This window comes from Hordeum vulgare, chromosome 5H (assembly GCF_904849725.1).
Source record: "Hordeum vulgare subsp. vulgare chromosome 5H, MorexV3_pseudomolecules_assembly, whole genome shotgun sequence".
NCBI classification, from domain to species: domain Eukaryota; kingdom Viridiplantae; phylum Streptophyta; class Magnoliopsida; order Poales; family Poaceae; genus Hordeum; species Hordeum vulgare.
This window is the reverse complement of record NC_058522.1, coordinates 12,803,318-12,817,646: the sequence shown is the minus strand read 5'-3', so window position 1 is coordinate 12,817,646 and position 14,329 is coordinate 12,803,318.

Below are 14,329 nucleotides of genomic sequence, written 5' to 3'. Positions count from 1 at the left end.
ATTTCAGAATTATTTGACTATTTTAGCTCATTGTTTCTTGTGAAACAATTTCTGTTTCACCTCTTTTAGGATTATGGCTATTTCCTTTTCTATAATTGTTTTTAAATTATTTTCTTTTATATTTCAGAAAGATTATGTTTTGTTAGTTACCAGTAGGTTTGCAACAAGTTTATATTTTTATTTTTATATGTTATCATGAAATCAATTCTAGTTCCCTAATAACTTGCAATTGGTTTCTCCACTGTTTCAAATCCCGTTTGGAAATACTTTAAAAACGTTTTGTGCAAAATACTCAATTTTATCTTAGTTAAATTTATATCTTAGTTCCTTGTTATTATTTTCCGTTGGACAAAAACTATTTAGTGTTTGATGTAGTAGAAGACTCCCTAGTTTTATTTGAAGTTTCTTTCGGATTCTTATTCACTCTCTCTTTTGTTTTGATTGCTAGAAAGATTGCTAGTATGAGTGCTTATGTGAATGATATGTTTGTTATATAGATTTCATCGGAGAGTGACGAGTAGTCTATCAAGTTATTTCTCGAGAAATTCTTCTTCGTCAACATCGCCAGGCAAGTCATTTGATGATGTATCACCTATGTTTTATGCATCATAGTTCTACCATCCTATGCCCAATTGCATGCTGAGTAGGTACTTGGAAATTATGGTTACATATTGTAGTATCATGTGGTAGGCACCCAACAACCCCGTTACTTGGCCCGGGACGACACGTTTCATATTGCTATGCTTGAGTAGACGGGATTCTGGTTGAGAATTTATCACGAGTGATGCGAGAATAATATAATAACCAAGACCGGTTAAGGCAAGACTTTTCAAGACCTCATGATGCAATGCAACTCTGGGTGAAGGACGGTTGATCGGCTCCCTGGAGAAAACCAGTGGATGACCCGGGATGCTGGAGACGGCCATGACATCTTGCGGAAAGCTTCACCCAGGCTCAAAGAGACGGACGGATATTTTCAAGACCCAAGGCTTACCTGCACAGCCACAAGTCATTATGGGCTCTGGCTTGGTTGGACAACGCGGCGACTCTGGACAGGCGGTGCTAGCACATCTAGAAGAACGGTTGGATTGGATGGGCACCGACAGGGATTCAGAGGGACCCGTTGAAAGACCATGTTTTGATCATCCGGTCTTCAAACACCCTGAAGTGCGAGGATATACACGAAGGCGATCAAATCTTGTGGGGAACGTGTGCAAAACTCTGCAGAGTACTCAAACCTAATCGATTAGCCGTGTCCACGGTCATGGACAACTTGAGCCAAAGGAACTGAAGTTATCTGAAATTCTCAACACAAATAATATTATTGATGTGGGAATTATTGACAACTCGGGTACGAGAATTGGTTGGCGGAACCTTCTCGTTAACAACAAACAACATAGTAACATTTTGCTTTTAAGCCTCTCTTGATGTAGGAGAAAACTTTGTTTTCGCTAAAAACTTATAGCCCCACCTGCCATATATGTATATAGTATAGATGATATTTTACCCCTCTCATATGTGACTTGCCGGCATATTCAATATGCTGACCTACACGGCTGCAACTTCTTATGTTGCAGATATTTTTCTTCGACGAGTAAGAGTACGATTCAGGGTTACGGTCTACACTCAACTTGCCGTTGGTGTTTATTGGGACTCCACTCCCTTGACTGCTTCCACTGAGATATTTAAGGTATATATCAGTTTTACGTATTTACATGTGATTGCACTTTGATATATACATTGATGTACTGTGTGTGCCAGCATACTGATCCAGGGATGGCACAGATACACAGAGGCTTGACTCGTTTTGAGTCGGGTCACTACAGAAATGGTATCAGAGCACATGTTGACTGTAGGACATGACCCTAGAAATTGGAAATCTCTTAGGAAAGGATCTCTCAACTTTTTTTTTATTTTTCAAGAACACATTTTACTTCTCATCTCTTCTGATTTCATCAAACGTTCTCTCTCACCTCCAATAGTTAGACAATACCCTTACCCCTTCGACCTCATGAAGATTCAACGGAGTTCTACTTCAAAGTAAAGAGGATTTCACCACGTGTTTGAAGAATTGAAGCTACACCAACAGAGGACTCTCAAGACCCGAAGAACTCGAAGACCCCGAAGCGTTCGAATAATTATATGACCATTAGAAGTCCAAACCCCTGTTATATACCCACGCTAGTTACGATGATTTGTGAGCCGTCATTGGTGTGTGTTTTCCGACGACCACAAATAAAACCTATTCTCAAAAATATTGTTTGTATTGTGTGTATCTCCCTCCCTCTCTTACCCGTCTCATCCCCAAAACCTCAACCCTACCAGATGGAGTATGAAGCTGGACTTGTAGTCTATGGACCAATGACCCAGCTGGAGGCTGAAATATGGATTCAGAACATGGAGAACCACTTCGGGAGCAACTTGATCTCAAGGAAATATGAAGTGGAACATGCTCTCCAGTACTTTACCCAAAGTGCTGCTATCTGGTGGAAAATGCATCATGCCATACAAGGATTTAGTGGAGCAGAAACCTGGGACGAATTCAAGAAGACTTTGTTAAGACCCCGTCTTATTCAGAAGTGCTATGATAATCCTAAGGAGAAGACTTGTGCATGCAAGATCTGTGGAGAAATAGGTCACACCCAGGAAGAACACAAGGATGGATGCACTCATTGTGAAGAAAATCACCTAGCTGAGGAGTGCCCAAGTAGTCAGGTGACTTGTTTCCTTTGTGAAGGAACCACCCACTACCCAACTCAATGTCACATTTACCCCAAGGTACAACAAGTTGTCCAGCAGCAGAAAGAAGCAATGAAGGAAACACTCAAGAAGAAGATTCTAGAAGAGCCGATGATGAACGAAAATATTGAAGACCCTGATGGACAAGGTCTGACCAGATTTTTCTCCAATGCATGCTACTCATGTGGAGAAGGAGGACATTATTCATAGGATTGCATGAAGAGAAGCCAAGAGTATCTGGGAAACTTCCCGACGGAAAAAGTGGAGTTTGATCCACTTGAAATAGAAGAACTGGCCAAAATAAAGGAGTCCGGAAAGAAGAAAAAATACCCTCGGAAGAGCCAAATCTCTGTAGATATAGACCTGAGTCATGTCAGATGTTACAAGTGCATGGAGTTTGGCCACCACAAATACATGTGCTCAGGAAGGAAGCCGGAAATCCAAGGAGCAAAAGCAAATGCTAAGAAGCCTCGAGACTTGTCAGAACTCATTTGCTTTCGTTGCAAGGAAGCAGGACATTTTGCTAGCGATTATCCACAAAGGAAGAAAGCTAAGGAGGAGTAGTTAAGTTTTGACCGCGGCAATTAGTGTAATCTGAAGAACTCTTGTTTTTCATGAGATCATGGAGCGACATTTTTTGTAACAGAAGTCCCCGAGATTGTAATAACATCATGAATAAATGGAATTTATTGTCTCATGATTGCCTATGTTGAAAATGTATGCGTTGTTTCTCTTCGAACAAAGATCTCTGAACATTTATGAGGATACGAGAAAATATGGCCTATGCAGGCATGAGTATAATTCTTTTTTAGTGTGGTAGTAATCGGTAAACCCACAGGATCCACTGAGTAGGAATGTACCATGATTACCAAGGAGACACATACATTCCTCTGAGTACCTATTTACTGACACCTGCAGATGACAACTCTCTACGAGTCATTCCTCAAGGGCCCAGAAACGGTCATGACCCTCACGAGTGACCATGATTACCCGAAAATCCTGAAGGACATGATGAAGCACATTCATCTTGAAGGAGATGCAGTCTACAAAGGCTACCATGGAAAGTGGAGTAGAACTTTGGTATGTGGAAGTACACCTCTACCAGGTGAAAGGAGTTTGTCCAAAGACTATGGGGCAATACTTTTTCATTTCACGTGTACCACGAGCAACCTTCTTTGATGCTGTTCATGAAGCTGCCATGGATGCCACACGTCAGATCGGAGAAATACTTGAAGCAAGACTCCGTCATACCCAGGAATACCTGAGTGAGGTACGTGCGGAGATGATGGAGATGAAGCTCATGACCACCATGATGAAGCAAAAGATGGATGATTTCAAGGAGCACCTCGGAAAGTTCGAGTGGAACTAAAGTACCTCCAAGAGAGACAGATGAATAAAGTTGGCAGAAATGCTTGACCATACCGAACAATCTGGATGGCAGCATTTGTAATAAATTACTTTTGAGTTAGAATTTTGAAGAAAGCAAGGATGTAATAAAGGATTGATTATGAAATGAATATGATTTATGGAAGAAGCTATGATGGATCAGCAAACGTTTTCTTAGGAACATACGAAAGCCAGAGAGTTGTGAAGATATGATAGATGTTTTGTTCAGCTTGCAGAACCAATGGATTATCCGAACTCCGTTCGTGGACAAGAGAAATTCTGCAACGCTTGTGAGGATGCCCAAGTGTTAGAATACGAGATTCACTAAGCCTTATACAAGGTAATGATCTCAGTGCGACATGGCTTGGCCACCATGACGACTTACTATTATCATTCTCTTGCTATTCGGAATGGTAAATCTGAGAGACTTACCCATAGTGAGAGACGACGTTCTTTGAAGCTTTTGTTTGAGCCTTAGAATGGTATAATGAAGCCCATGTACATGGCACTTGTTGTCACACGTAGGAAATTTTACGGTGAGGATGAAGACAAGACCTCTCTCCCTGCAGGATAACCACAAATGGTAGGTCACCATGAGAATCACCGATAGATTATTTAGAATTGATCACGAGACTGTGAGTTAAAGAAGACACAGTAACGGAAGAAGCTTATATCCACAGAGGAACCCTCGATTTTGATGGAAACGTTGTGAATATAACAGGAGAGCATCACCAAAGGATTTAATATGAAGACTGCGAAGTCAGTTGCCAAAACCCCAGAGGATCGTTAAAAACATTTTGAGGGACGAGTAATCTTTATTTTAAGTGTGATAGCATCCCACTTTGCCGGAGGTTGGATTTGTTAGAAGACCCCCAAACCCTAACCTTTCTTTCTAGCCTCTTCGAATCTCGAGGACGAGATTCATTTTAAGTGTGGTAGGTTTGAAACATCCCAAATTTTGGAATGTTAATATAATTATTATATTGTTTGTTTATTTGCTTGAGTGATTGAAACTTGAGTGGAATTTGAAACTTTTCAAAAACTTTTGAATGAGAGGGAATAAAATGACTTTCCCCATCTCTGATGAATTCAAATTCAATCTTTTAAAAGCAAAGAGAGAAGATGACATGACTTCTTCAACTATAAAGAATTTGAACGGAGTTTGCATTTGAATCCCTTCAAAATATTTTCCCTTGCTTCTATATTTTTCTTCCCCGAGAAAATGCCCCGACAAAATTTTTGCACGCAAGAAAGAGCGGAGGAAAATGACCCTCCAAAATGTGAGGCATTTCTGAAATATTTTGAGCCAAGAAGACCCAAGTTTATGGGGAAAATATTTTGCCAAAAGAAAATATAGCATAAGGGGTTTTTTGTGAAAAAACATTTTAAAAAAGTTTTTATTTTGGTTTTGGAAAAATTATAATCAATTAGGAAATATTTTTCTGATCGATTTGGTATATAATACTGCATATAAATTATTTCCTTTTATTTTTTTCTCTTGTTGTTTTAAAAAAAACAAATCGGGAGATTTTCCTGGGCAGATCCCCCCATCGGTGGGAGAGATTCCTGGCCATCCCCACGAGCATCCAACCCTCCAAGGCACCCCTCTTCCTTTCTTTATTTTTTTTCTTTCTCTTTCTTTTCTTTCCTTTCTTTTTTTTCTTCCTTCTTTCTTCTTCCTTCCTTTTTTTCTTCCCACGTGACCCTTTTCCTTTCCAGCGCACAACCATGGCGTGACCTCCTGCCACCCCTGATTCCATGGGATCCCCCCCGATTCCCCCTCCCCCTTCCTTCATTCGGCCCCCTCTGCCCCTATATAAACCGCAGCCGCACCACCCCCTCAGACCCCTCCACCCCTCGCCGTCACGCCGCCTCGCCCCTGCCTCTGTTGCTCGCCGGAGAAACACCACAGGAATTTTTCCCCGCTCCGCCCGGTCACCACCTCGCCCCCACGCACCACCGAGACCACCAACAAGTTCCCGACAACCACCGCGTCCCATTTTTCCCCCTAGCCCGACCCATCGCCGCTCCACGCCACCGCACCACCCCTCGCCGGAATTCGGCCATCACCAAGAGCTCCAGGAGCTCGAGCTCCCTCGCCCAGGAGCGCCCCTCCCCCCAACCAGCGACCCCTTCCTCCACCGGCCCCCTCCTCCGCCACCCCACCCTGCCGGCGACCCTTTCCCCATGCCGGAGCTGCTCTCCCCCACCACGCCGGCGTAGCCCCCTCGCCGGAGCACCTCTGTCGTGTCCAGCAACTCCATCCACGGGAGGTAACTCCTCCTTTTCTTTTTTTTCTTCTGTTCGTTTTGTTTTTGTTTTTGTATTGTGTAGCCTACCGTTAGATCTAGATCCAACCGCATACATTAAAAACAACTTACCCCTTCGGTTTTAGTTAAAGAACCGAACGGTTTTCTGTCTCACTTAATTTTAGCGGGAGTTTTATTTAGTTATCGGCCATTTGCTTACTACTCCCGCAGCAAACACACCCCGCCACAAATCAGCGGCTGCCACGTGTACACCTGTCTGTTAGAATCTGTTTTCTCTTTTTCTGTTTAATTCCAAAACAGAGAAAGTTCCAATATTGTTTTGATCATAGCTTTTGATCCCGAATTCCAATGGAGTTGAAACTTGTTCCAGTAGATCACAATTTGTCTGTAGTTTTAAAAAACATATAATTTGTCTATGTTTGAAAGTATCAAATTTGAATTAGATCAGATTTAGTTTAAACCTTGTTTTGCTTTTTCCAGGAGTTTAAAAATAGATTTTAATTTGATTCTTTTTGCTACTGATCACTAGTGATCTTAGTTATCAGTGGTAAAAATTTCAGAATTATTGGACTATTTTAGCTCATTGTTTATTGTGAAACAATTGTTGTTTCACCTCTTTTAGGATTATGGCTATTTCCTTTTCTGTAATTGTTTTTAAATTATTTTCTTTTATATTTCATAAAGATTATGTTTTGTTAGTTACCAGTAGGTTTGCAACAAGTTTTTATTTTTATTTTTATATGTTATCATGAAATCAATTCTAGTTCCCTAATAACTTGCAATTGGTTTCTCCACTGTTTCAAATCCCGCTTGGAAATACTTTCAAAAAGTTTTGTGCAAAATACTCAATTTTATCTTAGTTAAATTTATATCTTAGTTCCCTGTTATTATTTTCCGTTGGACAAAAACTATTTAGTGTTTGATGTAGTAGAAGACTCCCTAGTTTTATTTTAAGTTTCTTTTGTTTTGATTGCTAGAAAGATTGCTAGTATGAGTGCTTATGTGAATGATATGTTTGTTATATAGATTTCATCGGAGAGTGACGAGTAGTCTATCAAGTTATTTCTCGAGAAATTCTTCTTTGTCAACATCGCCAGGCAAGTCACTTGATCATGTATCACCTATGTTTTATGCATCGTAGTTCTACCATCCTATGCCCAATTGTATACTGAGTAGGTACTTGGAAATTATGGTTACATATTGTAGTATCATGTGGTAGGCACCCAACAACCCCGTTACTTGGCCCGGGACGACACGTTTCATATTGCTATGCTTGAGTAGACGGGATTCTGGTTGAGAGTTTATCACGAGTGATGCGAGAATAACTTAATAACCAAGACCAGTTAAGTCAAGACTTTTCAAGACCTCATGATGCAATGCAACTCTGGGTGAAGGACGGTTGATCGGCTCCCTGGAGAAAACCAGTGGATGACCCGGGATGCTGGAGACGGCCATGACATCTTGGGGAAAGCTTCACCCAGGCTCAAAGAGACGGACGGATATTTTCAAGACCCAAGGCTTACCTGCACAGCCACAAGTCATTATGGGCTCTGGCTTGGTTGGACAACGCGGCGACTCTGGACCGGCGGTGCTAGCAGATGTAGAAGAACGGTAGGATTGGATGGGCACCGACAGGGATTCAGAGGGACCCGTTGAAAGACCATGTTTTGATCATCCGGTCTTCAAACACCCTGAAGTGCGAGGACATACACGGAGGCGATCAAATCTTGTGGGGAACGTGTGCAAAACTCTGCAGAGTACTCAAACCTAATCGATTAGCCGTGTCCACGGTCATGGACAACTTGAGCCAAAGGAACTGAAGTTATCTGAAATTCTCAACACAAATAGTAATATTGATGTGGGAATTATTGACAACTCGGGTACGAGAATTGGTTGGCGGAACCTTCTCGTTAACAACAAACAACGTAGTAACATTTTGCTTTTAAGCCTCTCTTGATGTAGGAGAAAACTTGCTTTTCGCTAAAAACTTATAGCCCCACTTGCCATATATGCATATAGTATAGATGATATTTTACCCCTCTCATATGTGACTTGCCGGCATATTCAATATGCTGACCTACACGGCTGCAACGTCTTATGTTGCAGATATTTTTTTCTTCAACGAGTAAGAGTACGATTCAGGGTTATGGGCTACACTCAACTTGCCGTTGGTGTTTATTGGGACTCCACTCCCTTGACTGCTTCCGCTGAGATATTGAAGGTATATATCAGTTTTACGCTATTTACATGTGATTGCACTTTGATATATACATTGATGTACTGTGTGTGCCAGCATACTGATCCAGGGATGGCACAGATACACAGAGGCTTGAATCGTTTTGAGTCGGGTCGCTACAATGTTACTCAGAGAGGTATACCTATAATATATTGCACCGAAAGAGTAATCTTCATGTTTGGTAGCTTTGCTTGTTTTGCCGGAATGTTGATTCATTTCTGTTCCGGCAAATTTCAGGCGCTCCATATGTCCACTTTTTAGTAAATGTCATGCCCAAATTTTCTCTGTTTTAGGAATTGTCGTCTGACGACGAATACGTTATGTGCGAATACTGCCAAGACAAGTGCGGCCTTTGTGACACGCCTTTCCTAGTTGATGATAGGCGCTTCAGCATCATGCTGGATGAGGACTTTGAAGTGGATACAGTAAGTCACAACGAAAAGTCTTTTTTCATAATTAAGCATGACTTCTTTTGCTTCAAGTTATAATTTTTATTTTTTACTATTGTACTAGCGTATCCCCTGCCATGCAAGACATTATGTGTTGGATAAGATTGGTTTCATTTCTGAAGAAACTATGGAGGTAAAGATAGTTCACTTGAGGACCAAGCATGGTTATACTTTTGCCGTAAAATTGTACAATGCAGACACCTACTCCTTTTTTGAATGCAAAACTTGGGTAGAACTATGCAAGCCTTATGCATTTGAGCCTAATATGCTTATCACCTTTGATATTCGTCCGGAAGATGAAATTGAAGGTAATATCGACATCTGGGTCGATGTGCAGACGCCTCCAGTTCTACCATTATGTGAGTTTCTCAACCACATTTATTAAGTAATTTTTATTGTTTATTTAAAAATAGTTGACAACTTATTTCCATTGACAACTTATTTCCATTCTTCAAAAAATATACGGAAAATGGTAGACAGAACCTACTACTACAATGATGAAGCAGAATTAACTTGTCAGGAGATACATCATCTTGTCCAATTTATCATTAATATTGAGAACTACAATACCAATCAGCAAACTTCCCAACATTATGGTCAACATGTGCCACTAGCGCACATGGTGAACTACGGTAACATGCATGGAGATTGCATGGTAACATTTTCTACTATTACGACATCCATGCATCTTTTGCATAAATTCTTGTAAAACTAAACTACATTGCTAGCTACAAAGCTAATACTATGTTTTTCAACAGAAAATTCTGGAAGATTGTGTGCCTCATCTGATGTTACCAAGAGGTCGCGTTGATGTTATGATGATACAACCAGCACGACCAGGTCAGCCTAGGTATTTGATTTACTCTTGTCCATACCGGATTTCTAAATCGGATGAAGTCATGACAATCAAAGATTGGAAAAAATGTATGGTCTATCCTAGAGAGCTACTTGGAAGCAACATTGTGCATAGGCCAATAATTGGAGACAAGATGATCTCCATTCTCCATAATGTAGAGTCAGGGCCTATCTTGTTTTTTGATATTCTACCTAAGCAGAGGAGTAGGTCCTAGGTTCAATGTGTTATTATGTGCTACAATGTGATGATGTGCTACAATGTGTTAATGTGATGATGTGCTACAAGGTATTAAATAGTATTGGTGGTAATGACTATGATGATTGTTAGCTATTTCCGAGATGATGTGATGATGTGCTACAATGTGTTAGAGTTGACGATGATGATGAGGAGGAGTTGTGATTATGACTAGTGACCAACTTTTGTTATATGATGTCTCATTGACTATGATGATTACTTCTACATCACTATGTATCGCTATTTTCGAGATGATGTGATGATATTTTATGAAACTACTGTATAGAATATGTATCACATACTTCTACATCACTTATATTCTGTGTTGTAATGTATTTTGTAACCTGTGCAAATATCAGAAAAGCAATTTTTTTCCTAATATTCATAGTAGTGGCGCACCATCTAAAACCATTAGTAAACCCACAACAGTGGCGCACTTCTGGAACATGATAATAGTATATGTATATTAACAGTGCGCCATTACTATTTATTAGTAGTGGCGTGATAATAGTGGTCCACCTATAGTGCGCCATTAATAGGCAAAATAGGTGCGCCACTAATAGCCTTTTTTCTAGTAGTGCAACCTTTAGAAGATTTTGCAATAAGACATGTATGGGGTTTGGATTTTTTAGTGAAATCGACAATGTATATATCACCTTTGAGAAAACCAGTAAGGACCATGTTCAAATTATCACGGCGAAACACTTTGCAATCAACCTCCGTAAATAGCATATTGAAACCAAAATCAGCTAATCTAGATTCGGAAAGAAGATTGTAGCCAAGGGATTCAACTAGCATGACATTTTGAATGGAACTATCATGAGATATGGCCACCTTACAAAGACCAAGTAGGTTACCCTTGGAGTTGTCTCAAAGGTCACATACCTTCGAGATGCACGGTTTGGTGTGATCTCATGGAACATGTATTTATCTCCGGTCATGTGATCGGTGTATCCACTGTCGAGTACCCACTCTTTTCCTCTAGCCATGTAGTCTCTAAGGGTCGCCATAAGACTAAGGTTCCTCATGGTCTTCTCATACTCGATGTCAAACTACTCATCTTCATTGTAGTAGTCATTCTCCACATTGACATCATCACACGAAATATCCTCGTCATAAGAAACAAGAATTTCATCAGAATTTTGACTATGACAATGTTCATATTTATGCATGTGAATGGCTTCAACAATGACATTTTTAATGGTAATGACATCTCCTTTAGCACGCATGAGGTCACAAAGCTCAAACAGATATTTATCAACATTAGGATCAGTTGGCTTCATTTCATGAAAGGCAATACATTTATGGAAAATTATCTCAAGATTTTTCAGTTAATAGTTGGGATATCTTTTCTCTAAGTTTTTCCACAAAGTATGAGCACACTTGGAATTTTGCAGTTGATTAAGCACATTTCTTGACAGTCCTCTAATGATTAGATTTATAGTTTTAAGATTACAAAGCATATCAAGTTCTTCATCATGAGAAGGATGTAATGGGTCGATGGGAGGCTCATAGGGATATTGAACATACTAGAGCAAATGGAATTTATCAAACATATCAAGCATTTCATCTTTCCATTGTGTCTAATATTCCCCATCAAGAATAGGCACTCTACAACTAATATTCACCAAACTAGACACATCCATCTTCCTCCAATGGTGATTAAACCAAGGTTATGGAGACCCTTTCTCTGATACCAATTGTAGGATTGATAGAAGAGGTGTCTAGAGGGGGGGTGAATAGACTACTTGCATAAATTAAAATCCTAGCCTTTTCCCAATTTTAGTGGTTGGCATATTTTAGCATTCTAACAAGTCTAATGCACCCTACACATGCTAGTCAACAAATATGGCAGTGGAAAGTAAAGAGTTTTCACATGTAGTAAGGAGTAGAGATTAAGAAGATCAAACGGAAAGAACTTGATACGACGATTTTGGCATGGCACTACAAGATATATGCTAACTTGCGACCTTTAACATTGGTCACCGAATGGTCGTTGATTTCCATTTGCGACCTTTTTACGACCGAAACGAGCCGGTCAAAAGCTGAGTGTCTCTAATGAACTATAACGACCTTTCTTATGGATTGGTCGTAGACATTTACGACCAAACAAAAGGTCATAAATTAGAATCAGCCTGGTCCATTCCGATCGTCTACATGGGCCAAGCCCAATAATTCATCCCATTTAATGTTTTTCTCTTTATTTTGCTTAGCTGCATGGGCCAAGCCCAATAATTCGGCCTTTTATTTTCTAAGCTTCATCCAGTGTTTTTGGGCCTGAGCATTTTTGGGGTCCATTTCTTTTTTGGGTCTCATCTATTTTTCTTTTGAGCCTGTGCCTTTTTCAGTCAATTTTCTTAATTTTCAGCCTTTTCTATGAATATTATTTGGTAAATGGCCTTTTGGATGCCAAATACTATTAGGTCCCACTTGTCAAGTTCTAATTAACGACAGCGAAACAATTATTTCAATGAGAACAGTAAACAGATGAAAATTATCAAAACACATGCCAATTTTGGCTAATAGCACAATGTTTACATCGTTCATTTCACCAAGATAAAAAAACATATAACTATTACTACAAATATACTTATGACTTCTTCACTTTCAGGCTAGAGATCTTGTAAATATTCGTAGAGGCTGAACAAATATACTACAAAGAGCATCCCCGATCGTCACCATGACTTGAGCAGCAACATCTTAGGTTGATAACCAGATCCTGCAGCAAGCAACAATAGATCCAGCATTCCTGCAATAACAACAGCAAATTAGATCAGCAACAGTACACCATATCATATCAGCAACAATAACTACTCCAAACCAACAACAACTACAACATATCAGATCAGCAATGACTACATCAGATGAGATCAACAACTACTACTACAGCAAGATCAACAACAACTACTACAATACATCAGATCAACACATTTTTTGAATGGAGTAACTTGGAGATCAGTACAACATATGAGTAACTAACCCAAGACTCGACTAGTGCCATCTAATCAAATCATAGCACATGACATGAGGCTTCTTGAATGAATCCGAAATGAACTAAAAGACCCAGTGAGGTAGGACATGCTTGTTGGGTGGTGGTAGGTGGTGGTGGTGATAGACATAAATACTCTCCTGGCCGGGTAGCAGGAGGAATGGATGGGGTATGTACGGGCGTGGTGGTGCTAGAAACGCGAGGCGAGGGACTCGAAGCCGCGACGGATGGTAAGGAGAAGATCCTGCGGGACGAGGACGTCGGTGACAAGGTACTTGTAGATCAGTGCCTGCTCCTCCAGCTCCTCATACTATGCCACCGTGAAAGGCGCCGGCCTCGCCGCCCACCGCGCGCCGATCATAGCCTGCTGCTGCTGCTGAGGATGCTGATGGGCCGCCTCCTCCCCTACCTTGCACACACGAACATGAACACGAACACGAACACAGGCGCTGGAGACGGTTACCGCATTAGTCAGCACCTCAAGCTAAGATGGAAGCTGATACGAAGAAATAAGAGAGAGAGTTGGCCAGCCGGTCGGCTTACGAGTAGAGAGGGGAGGAGCGGTAGAAGGGGAAGATGGGGAGGAGCGGTGGTGGTCGGCTGCCGGTGATAGGGAGCAGGAAGGAGTCTTTGCGGAGGCAGTCGACGGGCGCCACGCGGAGGCAGTTGCGGATCTAGGCCCCGACGGCGGGGACCCCCCTCTGCCCACAACACCCCACCACCCGCCTCCATGGAGGGGTTGGCCATCGAGCAGGAAAGGATCTTCACGGAGGGACGAAACCCTAGCACGTTGTTGACTCGATCTGGGGCATAGGGTAGGGAGAGATGGTGACTGGAGGGGGGGACGAGGTCGGTGGCCGTGGGTGAGGAGGACTGCGAGGTTGATGGATGGGAGCAGCGGGGAGAGGACCGAATCGGGAGGGGGGGGGGGACGGGGAGGAGGTGGCGCCGGCGGCGAGGAGATGGGGACGAGGGAGGAAGGGTGCGATGTGGGGATGGGATCTGAGCTAGGGTTTGTGTTGCGGGTTGATACGTCCCAATCGTATCTATAACTTCTGCTTGTTCCATGATCTTTTGGGTGACATTGTTATATGTTTTGCTACACTTTTATATCTTTTTGCACATATTTGGACTAACCTACTAACTCAGTGCACCCAGCGCCAGTTTCTG